This window comes from Leptosomus discolor, chromosome 17 (genome assembly GCF_034619465.1).
Source record: "Leptosomus discolor isolate bLepDis1 chromosome 17, bLepDis1.hap2, whole genome shotgun sequence".
NCBI lineage: Eukaryota > Metazoa > Chordata > Aves > Leptosomiformes > Leptosomidae > Leptosomus > Leptosomus discolor.
Genome location: NC_141407.1, coordinates 16,777,325 through 16,790,303, shown reverse-complemented (window position 1 = coordinate 16,790,303; position 12,979 = coordinate 16,777,325).

Genomic DNA, 12,979 nt, shown 5'->3' with positions numbered 1-12,979 from the left:
CGCCCTTGGGAGGCGATTCCCTGGACCATCACAGCCCGGAGACCTTGGTCGGGAAGCGACGCTGATGCTCAGCCAGGCACGAGCAGCGTGACTAAGGGAAGTGCCAACTGATGCCTTCTTCACCTTCGCTCAACACGTCTCTCCACCACACACACACACGTTTTTCAAACAGATTTGACTCGTCACCTCCAATTCCTCCCACGAGATCACGTTCAGCATCGTTTAACTCAATGGAGTCGATGCCCTGAGCATCCAGACTCATCCCGCCCGTCCTCACGCCCAGAGGGACGGTGGAGGTTGGGGGAGCGTCTCCCGTGTGCCCACATCACCGGTTGGGCCACCGACACGTGGGACATGAGGGTCCAGCAGTCCTTTTCGAGGTGTCCCTGGGGATTTCCCGTGCAGGATCGCCTGCGGCCCAGATGCTCCAAGAAGAACTGGCAGAAGCCTCCGGCGCGCGTCGGGCTGGTGACACACATGGGGTTGTTTGCGTGGACACAAAAGTTAATCGGATCAAGTGAGAAATTCCAGCCTTGGAGACACGTTCTCTGGCATTTGGTGCTCAACACAGGGATCGTTTATCCAGCTAATTCGGGCTCTTTCGGTGGGAGACCTGGGTAGGAGCTGCAGCCTGACAGCCAGCGGCTCCTTCCTGGGGATGGCTGGTCTCCGGAGCAGGCACAGGGAGGGGTCCCTGCGGCCCCTTCCCAAATCATGGCTCCACTCTCACCCACGTGGGCACTGCTACTGTCCCCGATCCTTCTGGGGACGAACGTGCCAGTCCCCTTCCTTCCTGTGCCGCTGCCTGGCACCGCTGCTCCTCTGAGCAATCCTCAGTCAAGTTGCTCGAAGAAGAAAGAAACCAAAGAAAAAAAAAGAAAAAAAAAAAAAAGACTCACGAAAACCCAGCGAACTGGAAGCCGCAGACACCATCCCTGTGCTTTACAACGGGGTGAAAACCAAGGGGAAACCCACACCACTGGTGCCTTTATCCAACCTTGGGCCCGGCGCACATCCCAGCGGGACAGGGCCAGCGCTGGAGCCCCCCCTCCACCCCCAAACGGCACCCACCGGCACGCTTGCTCCCCGAGCAGCGAGACGCCCCGGCGCAGGCACGCAGGGCTGCCGTCGGACGGGCGACAGACCATAAAACCTCCGTGTCTGCCTCGCTGGGCAGCTCGAGGACGCCTCGCAAAGGGCGACACGCAGGGCAGACCCCGTCGGTGGCCGAGGCGCCCACCTCCCGTGCCCTGCACACCCCGTGGCAGCGCACACCAAACCACGGGAGCTGGGGTGGTGCTGACCACCACCCCTCGATGCTCCCTTCCCGAAACCACCGCCACGTTGGAGGTGCCCAGCTCAGCCCTGCTCCCACAGCTGGACGCTTCTCGTTCCCCTTAACACATCTGTCCCCTCAAAGGGATCCTTTCTGGCCAGCTTCGGAGGTTTTGAACATCTTTTGTTTTTCTATGCTTCGTTGAATTTTTTTCCCCCCTTCTTATTTTTTAGCTAAATGAAAAATAAAAATCCCATAAACCACTTAGCGAGAGCCAAACTCTGCTCCTTGGCCACTGATACAACCCCAGGGATCCCAGAGGAATTGCCCCGGAGCCAGAGAGCAAAAATCAGCCCATTGTTGCTTCTTTTTTTTTTTTTTTTTTTTTTTTTTTTTGTAATGTCCAAACTTCTCCCTTGTTTTTGAGCAACACACACTGAAACTGGGCAACATCCCGTGCCCTTCCATGCTTTCATTATGGTTTTGGTGAAAACCCTTTTGCAAAAGGCAACGGGAAACGACATCGGCAGGTCCTGCCGGTGAGCAGGGCTAGGACGTGGTGTGGGAAGGTCTGGGCTGGCAGCGCCTTCGCTGGTGAAGCCTCCAGCTCGGCTTCAGGTACCTTCTTCGAAGTTTGCCACAGCGTTTTCAGAGCATCCCACTCTAGCTCCGGAAAAAAAAGCCCATGTTGACACAGGAGCCAGCACGGGGTGAGTGGAGGTCAAGCCAGCAGTGCCAGGAGCGGGGGCGAGGAGGAAGCCCATGGCCATGGGAAGGTGGGAGCAAAGCCTGGGAAGCCGCCACGCGCTCCCAAACCACCCGCAGCCCGGCACGGCCACGTGCTCCTCTGCCGGGTCTGACAAGGGACAGCAACATCCCAGCTACTCCCAGCAGGGACAGGCTCTTTCCCTCCATGACAGATCCCTGCTCTGGAGCTGTCAGGCTCTGCGGGCTGGGCACAGCCTGGAAATCGGGCATAAACTGGAAAAGGGGAAAGAATTCCTTGTATAAAAGCCCATCCATGACGTTGGATGGGGTCCGCAGGAGCACGTACGCAGCCAGGGATGGCTGCGCCCTCTCAGCCCCACGACGTCCTTAAGGCTACAAGGGGGAAAGTCACCCGTGGGGGAAAGTCACCCGGGCGTCCTGACCTCGAATTCTCCTGCCAGGACTCCCGCCCCGGTCCCATCGCTACGGACGCACCGTGCCGCACGCCGACCGGCCTGATCACCCGTCGATCCGCTCCACTTATCATCAATAATTCACCGACGGCTCCAGACGTAGCCAACGCCAAAAAGGCGAGCGAGCTGCCCGCCCCTGCCCGCAGCGCCCCGGTGAGGCAGGACGCAGGCAGAGAGGCGACGAGGCCAACGCAGATGACGGGCGCCAAAGGGCACTGCCGTCCCTGCCGCTGCCGGAGGAGCCGTGCTCCCTCCCGTGAACTCGGGGCCGAACGGCAGCTGCGGAGAAACTTCCCGGGAATAAAGACGAGGAAGCGGCGAGAGAGGTTTCCTCGGGAGGGAGCAGAATTGCCCTCGCTGGAGGTTTCCCCGAGAGGGAACCATGTGGCGGGCGGAAGCACCACGAGCCCCTGCATCCTTGGGCACCGTCAGGGACCAGGGGGGCTCCGGCGGCGTGCGGTGCAGCCCCTCACCATCGCCCACGCCAAGCGAAGCCCAGCAGCTGATGGCTGTCTCCGGCGAGGCTGTCCCTGGAAGGGAACGGCTCACCCCAGGGCGTGAGGTCACCGTGCTCCCGCCGAGCAGCTCGGTTTGGGCACGGGTGAGGTTTTTTTGATGGTGTAAAGTTTCTCTTTGAAGCCTGTTAGCCAGTCCCTCTCCCTCGCCCGTGCCCAGGCACAAAAGCAAAGGGGAAAACCGCACACACACACCCGGCAGACAATGAGACCTCGCCGTGCCGAAGGTGGGGACCGGGGTGTCCCCCTATCCCGGGCATCCCCGGGGGAGCGAGCGGACACGGGGAGCTCTGCCCTGCCTGGTCCTGCTGTCACCTCCCGGGGCCTGGCTGTGCCATCCCCCCTGTCCCCTCATCAGCCCCACCTCGCTGTCACCCCTGCTCCCACCCGCCACCGTGCAGGCAGGGCCGCCCCGGGCCTGTCACCTCCCCGGGCCTCAGCGGGGACCGCCTCGCCGCCTGTCAGCCGGCCGGACCGTCCCGCGGCCTGTCGCCTCCCCGGGCCCGGCAGCCCCATCCCCGGGAGGTGGTCGGGGCTCACCCCCGCGGGCCGGGGCCCAGCGAGGGCCGGCGAGGAGGGCCCGGCCCGGCCGAGCCGCCGGGAGGGGGAAGAGCAAGCGGCAAAATGGCGACGCGGCGGCGGGCGGAGCGGAGCGGGGCGCAGGGGGGTCCCCGCCGCGGCGGGCCGGGGGTTGGGGCGGGGGAGGGAGGGGGGTGTGTGCCGGCGGGGCCGGGCCGGGCCGCAGCTCGGTGCTTACCTCGGCGGCGGCGGGCCGCGGTGCGGGGAGCGCAGGGCCGGGCGCCCCCCCCGACCGGCGAGGCGGTACCGCCCGCCGCCCCCGGCTGCGGGCCGCCGTGCGGGGCTCCCCGGCGCGCCCACACCCGCGGCGGCGCCGCGCTCCGCTGCCGCGCTCCCGCCCGCCCGTCGCCGCCGCCGCCGCCGCCGCCGCCGCCGCCGCCGCGGCTCATGCGCGCTCCCCGCCCCGCCCGGCCCGGCCCGCCCCGCGCCCCGCCACCGCCGCCGGCCCGCGCCGGCCCCGCGCCGCGCGGATCTCGCGTGGCTCCGCCGACGGAGCCGGGGCCGGGGCCGGGGCCGGGCGGGGACACGGCTCCGGGAAGGGCGGGACCGGGCAGCGCCCCCCGGCCCGGCCCGGCTTGACCCGGGGCGGGGGCTGCCCGGCCCCGGTGCGGGCAGGGCAGGGCAGGGCAGGGCAGGGCAGGGCAGGGCAGGGCAGGGCAGGGCAGGGCAGGGCAGCGCTCCGCTCCCGCCTGCTCCCCGACCCGCTCCGCCCGCGGGCAGGAAGGGCTGCTGTGCCTGCCCGGGGTGCGGGTAGGGTGTCCTGCCCGTAGTCCTGCCCTCCAGGGTGCGGGCAGAGTGCCCCGCCTGTCATCCTGCCCTCCACGTTGTCCTGCCCATCATCCTGCCCTCTAGGCTGCAGGCAGGGAGTCCTGCCTGTCATCCTCTCCTACAGGGTGTCCTGCCCATCATCCTGCCCTCCAGGCTGCAGGCAGGACGTCCTGCCTGTCATCCTCTCCTACAGGGTGTCCTGCCCATCATCCTGCCCTCCAGGCTGCAGGCAGGGCGTCCTGCCTGTCATCCTCTCCTACAGGGTGTCCTGCCCATCATCCTGCCCTCCAGGCTGCAGGCAGGGCGTCCTGCCTGTCATCCTCTCCTACAGGGTGTCCTGCCCATCATCCTGCCCTCCAGGCTGCAGGCAGGGCGTCCTGTCTGTCATCCTCTCCTCCAAGGTACAGGCAGGGTGTCCTGCCCATCATCCTTTCCTCCGTGTTGCCCTGCCCATCATCCTGCCCTCAAGGATACCCTGCCTGTTCATCCCTGCCCTAACCCCAGGGTTCAGGCAGCTGGAAGGAGGCTCCAGGTCCCTTCGCGAAGCCACCCCAACTTCCAGGGACTGAGGCTGAGTGCGAGGCCGGCACGGTGCCTGCAGGACAATCTGGTTTTCCCAGCTCCCAGGCTCGGGGGGTCACCTCTGCAGAGCCGGTGGCGCTTGGGAAGGTGCTACAAGGCAGCGCCAGCCTCGATTACCGGCACCGGGAATGCACAGTCACGCCGGGATCCAGCACCGCCACCTGAGTGGCTGCAGCAGCCCAGAAATTCAGGAAAACCAGACCAATTTTGCCATGTGAGAGCAAAACCCAGAGCAGCCGTCGCTGTGGGGGCCGCCCTGCGGCACCATCACCGGCGCGTGGCTCACGCGGTGCCACCGGGAATTGGGAGGCCTCGTGGCGCGGCCACGCGACATTGAAGCGGAAAAAGAACCAAGCCCAACGCAAGTTGGGAGTTTCCTCACGGTTCCCCTCTTTGTCTCCATCGCGGGTAAAGAGCTGTATTAATGTCTGCGGAGAGCAGGGAAAGCTTTGTGTAATTGCCAGGTATTATTATCGGCGGAGCGGAGGGTGATCAGCGGGGTGGGAGGGATAGGCACAGCCCACCTTCTTTGTATAAAATGAGGCATATCCGAGGCGGCTTTGCTTCCCAGCCGGCGAGCTGCCTGCTGGGAGAGCTGTTAACCTGCAGCAGGCAGGAAGGCAGCTGCCTGTTTAGGGCTGTCAGGCAGCTTCACCTGCCCGCTGGGACCAGGCAGCACCTTCAAAGTCTCCTCCTCGCTACAAGGCTGCAAACGATGCCCAGTTGCCTCCGCTCGTCCCTGCAGCATCCCGACGGCCGACGTGGACACGCGTGCATGCATGCACACGAGCGTGCAGGAGTGCCACCGCTGTCGTTTTCTGCATCTGCAAAGCGCAATTTTGCATCTCAAGGAGGGGGGTGAGGGTGAGACGGAGGTGCCAGGGAGCTCGGCCACCCTGGGGGTTACACAGAGGCTTGGGGAGCAGCCAGCCATGGGCTGGGTGAGGTAGAGAAACTCTGAAATAATGTGATATAAAGGCAACCATTGTTGCTATTTTCAGGCCCCGCTGAGTGGAGGGGGCCAAGGAATGGACTTGAAAAGAACTGCAAATATAGAACAGATGCTGAGGAGCGCTTTGTTTCACGTGTAGAGTTGTATCGGTGTGGAAGAGCTGTGCTGTGAAGGGCAGGAGGAGGAGGAGGAGGAGAAGGAAGAGCGGCGGGGGCAGAAATGCTGCCGTTCTCCACGTGTTCGTGGGAAACCATCGCGTCTCCTCTTACACCTTCATCGCAGGGGCGGGTTGCGGATGAGAGCTCGTCCTCACAGACCGGCGTGATGCTGTGGGGATGATGAGGCCACACGTGCCGAGCCGTGATTCCCCGGTGCTCTGGCCCCTGGGCCACTGTTCTCACCGTTCCTTCCATCCAAGGCAGGAGGAGGCAGAGCGGAGGCAGCCCGGCGCACGCCGCGGCCATAAACGCCAGAGAAGGTGTTTGGCAGCGGGGGATGAAGCAGCCCAAGCTGTCGAGCATGTAAATTAAACTGATATTGACCCAAGGAAGGGGAGAGGGGGGTAAAAAGCAATTATATAGCCAGGATCAGATCAGTCTTGGTGTGCAGACCGCCTTATCGGGCTTCCCACAGACACCGTGTCATTTGGTGCGGCTGCTCCGTTGCATGGCCTCTGCCCCGTCCCCGCGGCAGGCTGAGCAGAGGGCAGGGGCTGCAGGCAGCGGTGCGGGCAGGGTGGGACCCTCTGCCTTCTCAGGAGGGCAGGGAAAATTGGGGCGTATTCAAGGCAGCTTTGACCAGGGCTGGCGACCCTGGCCTCGTCCCCCCACGATGGGCAAGGGGTGAAATGGGGCGACCCAGCGGCGTGTCACCCAGGGGAAGCACGTGTGTCCCTTCCCTCCTCTTGCCGCTTCCCTCGGCTCAGTGAGGGCACCCGAGTGTCACCAAGAGGACCCTGCGGCCCCCAGGGAGGCACAGATGGGGCTCTCCATCCCTCCGGAGACCCTGGCCCTCCTGAAGCACCCACCGCCGCCATCCGAGCTGTCCCTGGCCTGCGCAGCGAGGTGCTGCCATCCTACGTGCGCTCCCAACATCTCTTCCCCGGCCTCTCGTGCTGGTGTCGAGCAGAAGGTTTCCCTGGGGCTGCCCTGGGTCTCCCCAGAGCTGCCCCTGTGTCTGCTGGGATGCAGCCAGTGTGGTGACCCCCACCTGTCACCCAGTGCTGATCTCGGGAACCCCCAGTGAGGGTCAACTCTGGCTTGTAGACACTCTTGGGCAAGAGTTAGAACCACCAGAAATGAGCAAAAAACCATTTCTAACAGGAAAAGCAGGAAATAATCTGATTTTCTGGCTGCAAATCCTCCTGGGGATGTTGGGATCATTTTGGACTGTGGGTTGTTCATTCCTGAAGCCAGGACCATGCCCCTGGCCCAGACTGGGGCTGGCACTGACACAATGAGGAGCTTTAAAACATATATTCACTCGAGGGGCTGCAGCAGCGCCTTTTAAACCGCTAATAGTGTTAGAATAAAATGGATGTGGGGTTTGCAGAGCCTCTTCCACACACTGCTGGCTCTGGAGACATCTCAAAAACTCCTGCTAAGCGCTGTGGGCGTGGGGCTGCGCGAGGCCAGCACCAGCATCTCTGCAGGGGCGGGGTGGTGGGTTGCTCAGCGCATGGGACTGGGAGGGACTGGGAGCCCAGACTTCAGCCCACGTCTGCTGAGCCTCCTGCACCAGGCGCAGAGACGGGCGAGCGAAAGGACATGACCACGATCACCAGATCCGGGGTGAGGGTCCCGGCACTTCCACCTCTCCTAAGGCGTTATCCCCAGATCGCAGCCGGGTCTGGAGCCTGCAAACCCGCTCAGCGGCTGCTCCATCCCCTGTTACCCTCGGAGTGGGGGGGGACCCGAAGCCCCTCAGCTCTCCCGCACCCGCAGGCTGTGCGGTGGCTGGTTTGGCTGGAGCAGAGCGATGCCAGAACAAAGAGAGAATCGCAGCTGGTTGGTGAAGCAGCATCCGGGCCAGCCCCAGCCCTCCTCCCCGGCACGCTGGCTCCGCAGCCCGGGCCTCTGATTGGAAACCGGAGCCCGCGATGACTGTGCGAGCCATGAATTATGCCAATAGGTTTTTTTTATTTTACGATTTCCCCCCCCCCTCGCCTCCCTGTGCTTGAATGCACTCAGCAAATATAAGCAGAAGGTAAAAAAAAAAAAAATAAAAAAAGAGAGAGAGAAAATCCTGACAGATTTAATTTTAGATATGGCGAGAAAGCAAAATGGCTGCAGTGAAAAGAGGGAAGGTTAACGGAGGAAAAGCTCCTGCCTGCAGAGAGAAATGAAGCTCCCAGAGCAGCCCTGAGGCTGGTATTTATTATTTACAGGGTCGTATCAGTGTGGGGGCATCTCCCGTGGGGAGCCAGCCCTGAGCCGGGGGGGGGGGTCAGGTCCCTGGGGTGCCATGGGGGCAGCGGGGGTGATGCGGGGGTGTGGGACAGGACTGGGGGACCGCGGGCTCGGTCGCAAAGCTGTGCGGTTACAAACCCCCCCAAATCCCCCTTGGTTTCCCCCTCTGATGGGAAAGCGAAGCGGCTCATTTTGGTTGGGGGGTTTGGAGGTTTTTTTTCTGGACTCCCCCGCTAACGGCCCGTGCAAACACGCAGCCTGGAAGTGTGTCAAAACCAAGCCCGAAACTTTCCCTTTCCAAAAAGCACCCAAGCGAAATGCTGCGAGTGTTTCCACTTGTTCCTGCAGGGCTTGTTTTTGCAGCAAAGCCGCTCGTGCATCCAGGCTGGGGAGCAGCGCTGGACAACCCCAATGATATTCATTTCAGGACAAATTATTTATCTCAGCCCTGCTGCCCGCCCTGGGCCGGGCTTCAAGCAGTCGCTGCTGCCCCTCTCCTACCGCTCGCTGCCTGCCCTCCCTCGGGTCATCGCTTGCGACTTTCCAACCTGCAAACACCACCTTGCCCTTCCTCCAGCCCTGCCAGACCCCTGCGCTGGGCTGTCCCGTGGGCCTGGGCACCTGCTCCGACCCTGCCCGGGCGCTGCCGGTGCCTGGCGCTGCTGCAAGCGTGGCGCTGCCCCAGCGAAAGCGGCGGCTCCGCAGCCCTTCCTGCACCCAGCCCTCTCCATCCTCCCCGGCGCCACGGCGCCCTGGCTGGACCTGGGAGTTTTTCTGGCTCTGAGGTTGAGGACCCAAAAATAAAGGATGGAATATAGGGGGGGAAAAAAAAAAAAAGAAATGAAGCAATTATCCCTGCTCTGATACTTTCTAATTAAGGGAAATGTCACCCTTCTTAGGAGGCCATTAATTCGTCGTCGTCAGTCACCACCAGAGTGCAAGTGCCAAAAACGTGCCTGGGCCATCGGGAGCGGAGCAGGGTCCCCTCCTCCCCGCGCTGCACGCTCCAGCACGGTGCGAGAGCCGCTCCTCGAGGCCACGGGGCTGCTCCCATCTTCCTGCAAAGGATGCCCTGCTCCTCGTGCCACGGCCAGCGCTTCAGGAAGCCATAAGCTCTGTCCCAGGGAAGGATGAGCCCCTCCATCTCCACCTGCATCCCTGTGCTTCAGTGCTCTGCCCTGCGCCGTCCAAACGTGTTTGTGGTGCGAAGGACGAGGTGGTTTCTCAGCAGAGATCAGCTCTCGGCTGCTCTGGCGGGAACCAAACGCCCAAAGAGTTGCCCAAATGTCCCCAGCCCTGTGGTTAAGGTCGGTGTTTCTCCCAGCTCCATCTCCCGCTAATAGCCAGCTCCATCACTGGCAGCCTCTCATTATGCATTCTGCGTGGAGGGCCCCGCATCAGCTTAATTAACAAGGTAAGAAAGACGGGACCTTTGAGGAAATCTTAATTATATTATCCATCTCACCCTGAGCGGCACCTGATCCATCCCAACACTGTTCTCAAGTTCATTAGCAATGAATTAAGATTGATTAGCCCTGGATGTGCAGCGAGGACATGCCGAGATCGCCGCGAGACCCTGCGTGTCCCCAAGCCCCATCCTGTCCTCCAGCACCAGCCAGCCGAGATGGGCAGCAGGGCTCCGGGACAAGGCAGCCGGAGGTTTGCCAGCGCCGGGAGGTGGCTGACGGAGCATCCCAGCAGCAGCCGTTTCGCTGTGCCCCGGCCACGTGCCGGCGTCTCCCCCAGCTCACACCTCCCCGAGGTGCTCTGGTTGATACCAGCGCCCATGCAGCCCTACCAGCCTGCTGTGCGCCCCCCACCCCACACCCTGCTCTCCTTCCCTGGGGCTTGTGTGGCCCTGACACGTAGCATGTGCCACCAGTGACTGGAATCCCTCCTTTTCCCCCGCCTGCCATCCTGCTGTGACACATTCAGGTGCCCACAGGTCTCCAGTGCAAGAAACTTCATAAGGAGCTGCCTGAAAGCGCCAAAAAAGCGATGATTCGAGGTGGTTTGTAATCCCCCCTGGACACCCGATGGGAGGACAAGGTCCTAACGACATCAAGCGTGTAATCTACTGGGGACTGGTGTTCAGATTCATACCGGCCTCGGTTCAGCAGAGCCCGTGGCAGGCGCTGCCATCCCTCCCTGCTCAGCAAACCGTGTCCTCGAACCCCCTGCAGCCGGGGAAATCGCAGGCTGTGTTCACAGCCGAGCGTGAATGTCAGTGTTGGGGGAATGGGGATCGTTTCCTGAATCAGAGATGCAATCAGCAGCATTTCAGAGCTGGAGGTCTCTGTATCATCAAGCTGGGCTCGGTAATTACTTGGACAAATTAGGCACGCATTTTCTATGTGCAACTGTGTTGGCTTTTTTTTTTTTTTTTTTCCTCCTTGAAAACCTTGCTATAATCTGCAACCTGCCTCTATCGCTGGGAAGGGATTGCTGGATTCTTCCTTTATAAGACAAGATGATGCTGAACATCACTTCTGATGCCAGCAGTGCATTGTCCTGCTTATTGCAAAATACTGCCGCGAGCAGAAAAAGTTAATCAGGGACGGCAAAGTCGCGTGCTCTCCGATAGCTGCCGCCGCCTGCCCCCTCACCCCGGTGCCGCTGCCGGCATCCTCCTGCCCGCTGCATGGGATTGATTTGTGCTCGCTGGTGTTTTCTGTTTACTTTAATTGTTGTCTGGTTTTAATATTGCATGAATCTGCGCCCGATTCATCTGCGTCTTATTGTCTGGCGCTGTTTGTTTTGGGCCAGCGCCTGAAATACCACTGGCAGATAAGTGCTAGTCAAATATAAGGTATTTTTCTTGCTCAGCAAAAGCTGAGGAGTGACCAAGCCGCCTCTCAGTCCGGAGAGGAGCCCGAGCACCCACCTCCCTCCAGCGCCTAGGGGTCCTGTGCAGCACCCACCCGCCCAGGTGCTGGCACAGGAGCCCGTGGGGAGGACGGTGCTTCCTTGGTGCTGCCGTGCAGACGGATTTTGCTGCGTGCCCAGAGCCACTGAAGGCAAAGCCACGCTCAGGGCTGCTCTAGGTGTGTCCCTGCTGCCCTGGGCAGAGTCTAGCCCTGGGCACCCCTTGGACGATGGCACCAGACACTGATCCAGAGCCAGAGCAGCGGTCCAGAGCCAGCCTGGAAGGATGTTCCGCTCTCAGCGTCGCCATCCTCACCGGGACGAAGGCGCAGGCAGCCCAGACCCTGCGAAGGCAGGGGGCTGGGGGGCAGGAGGGCATCGTCCCGCCTGCCCCACGAACATCGTTTCACCCGTCTCCTCCAGCTCCGTCCTGCCAGGTCTCGCCAAGCCCAGGTGGGTCTCAGGGACACCCCAACAGGGCCGGGCTTCGGGGGTTTCTGCTTTCTTCTGTGCCCCTGTTCCTCTGTGCGGTTGAGGAGCTGGAGCACAGCCTGGCACGGGTGGACATGGCACGGGGAGGGGGTCCCACGGCCACCCACGCCCTCGGGAGCACAGCAAGGGGCAGCCAGGCTTCGGGACAGGACCTGGGTGGGGGGCACCCTGCCTTTGCAGGGGGGTCAGGGGCAGCTCCGGCTGCGTTTCGAGCAAAACCACCACCCAACTTGCTGCAGGAGCCCAGCCCGGAGCTGGAGCCTGGAGAAGGCGTTTCTCCCCTGTGCAGCTCCGAAGCTCTGGAGAGAAGCTCAGCATCTCCCTCTAACGATGCGCCTCACCCACAGCCAGACACCCAGCAGCCACCGTCTGCTCTCGGGGGTGCTGCCCGCTCCCCGGCCACCCCACAGCTCCCTCTGTCCCCACCACTGCTCCTGCTGCCCCTCCCCGGTACCCACAGCCGGGGCTAAACCCATGGTGGGGGGTATCAACCCAGTGCTTGGCCACGGGTTGCCTCGCTTGGGTTTTATTTAGCTCTGATCCATCCAGGATCAAAAGTTCAATAGTTTGCTACGTGGCTCCGTCAGGAGGGGACGGGGTCTCATCCTGTGCAGGGCTCTGCTCTCCACCTACGGGGGTAACGAGGAGCAAAGGTGGATCCTGCTCCGGCCAGGATGGGTGCGTGGCTCCATCGTGGCCGTCGATGCAGAGCCCATGGCTGAGAGCGCTGCTGCTGCAGAGATGTTTGGGTTTTTTTCTGGTTGTTTTCTTTCTTTTTCTTAAAATTCACTAAATTCCCCCAGTGTTGTTGCTCGTGAGGTTCTAGCGAGGGGAGAAGAGCCAATTTTGCTGCATTTTTGAAAAGGTCAGTACGGACAGAGAAGGAAATTCCCATTTCTGTGTCCTCGGGCTGCCAGGGGCTGTGCACAGTGAAGCCCCAAAGCCAGTTCCCTGCGGATGGATCTTGGGGGTCACAGCCCTCCCTCTGCCCCCACCACAGCAAAGCTCCAAAGGGAATGACCTGCTGGTGGGGTCTGGCAGAGCTGACCCACATGCAGAGAGGGGAGAGGGCGGCCGCTGCGGCCAGGGTCACTCCATTGAAGGCACTGACGGGGTGATGCCTTTCTCTGAGTTGGAGGAAATTTGGATTGGGGAAATTTGGAGGAATTTTGGGAATTGGAGGCTTTGCCTTCAGCCCAGCACCAAACCTCTGCTCTGAGGGTGGCGGATGAGAGTCACAAACTCCTTCGGCAATGCCGGTGTCATGGAAATCCCCCTGGTGCAGGAGAAAGAATTCACCTGCTTGGATCCGAGCACCGTTTGGCAAATCCGTTATCCAAACCAAAATGGTTTGAGCACGA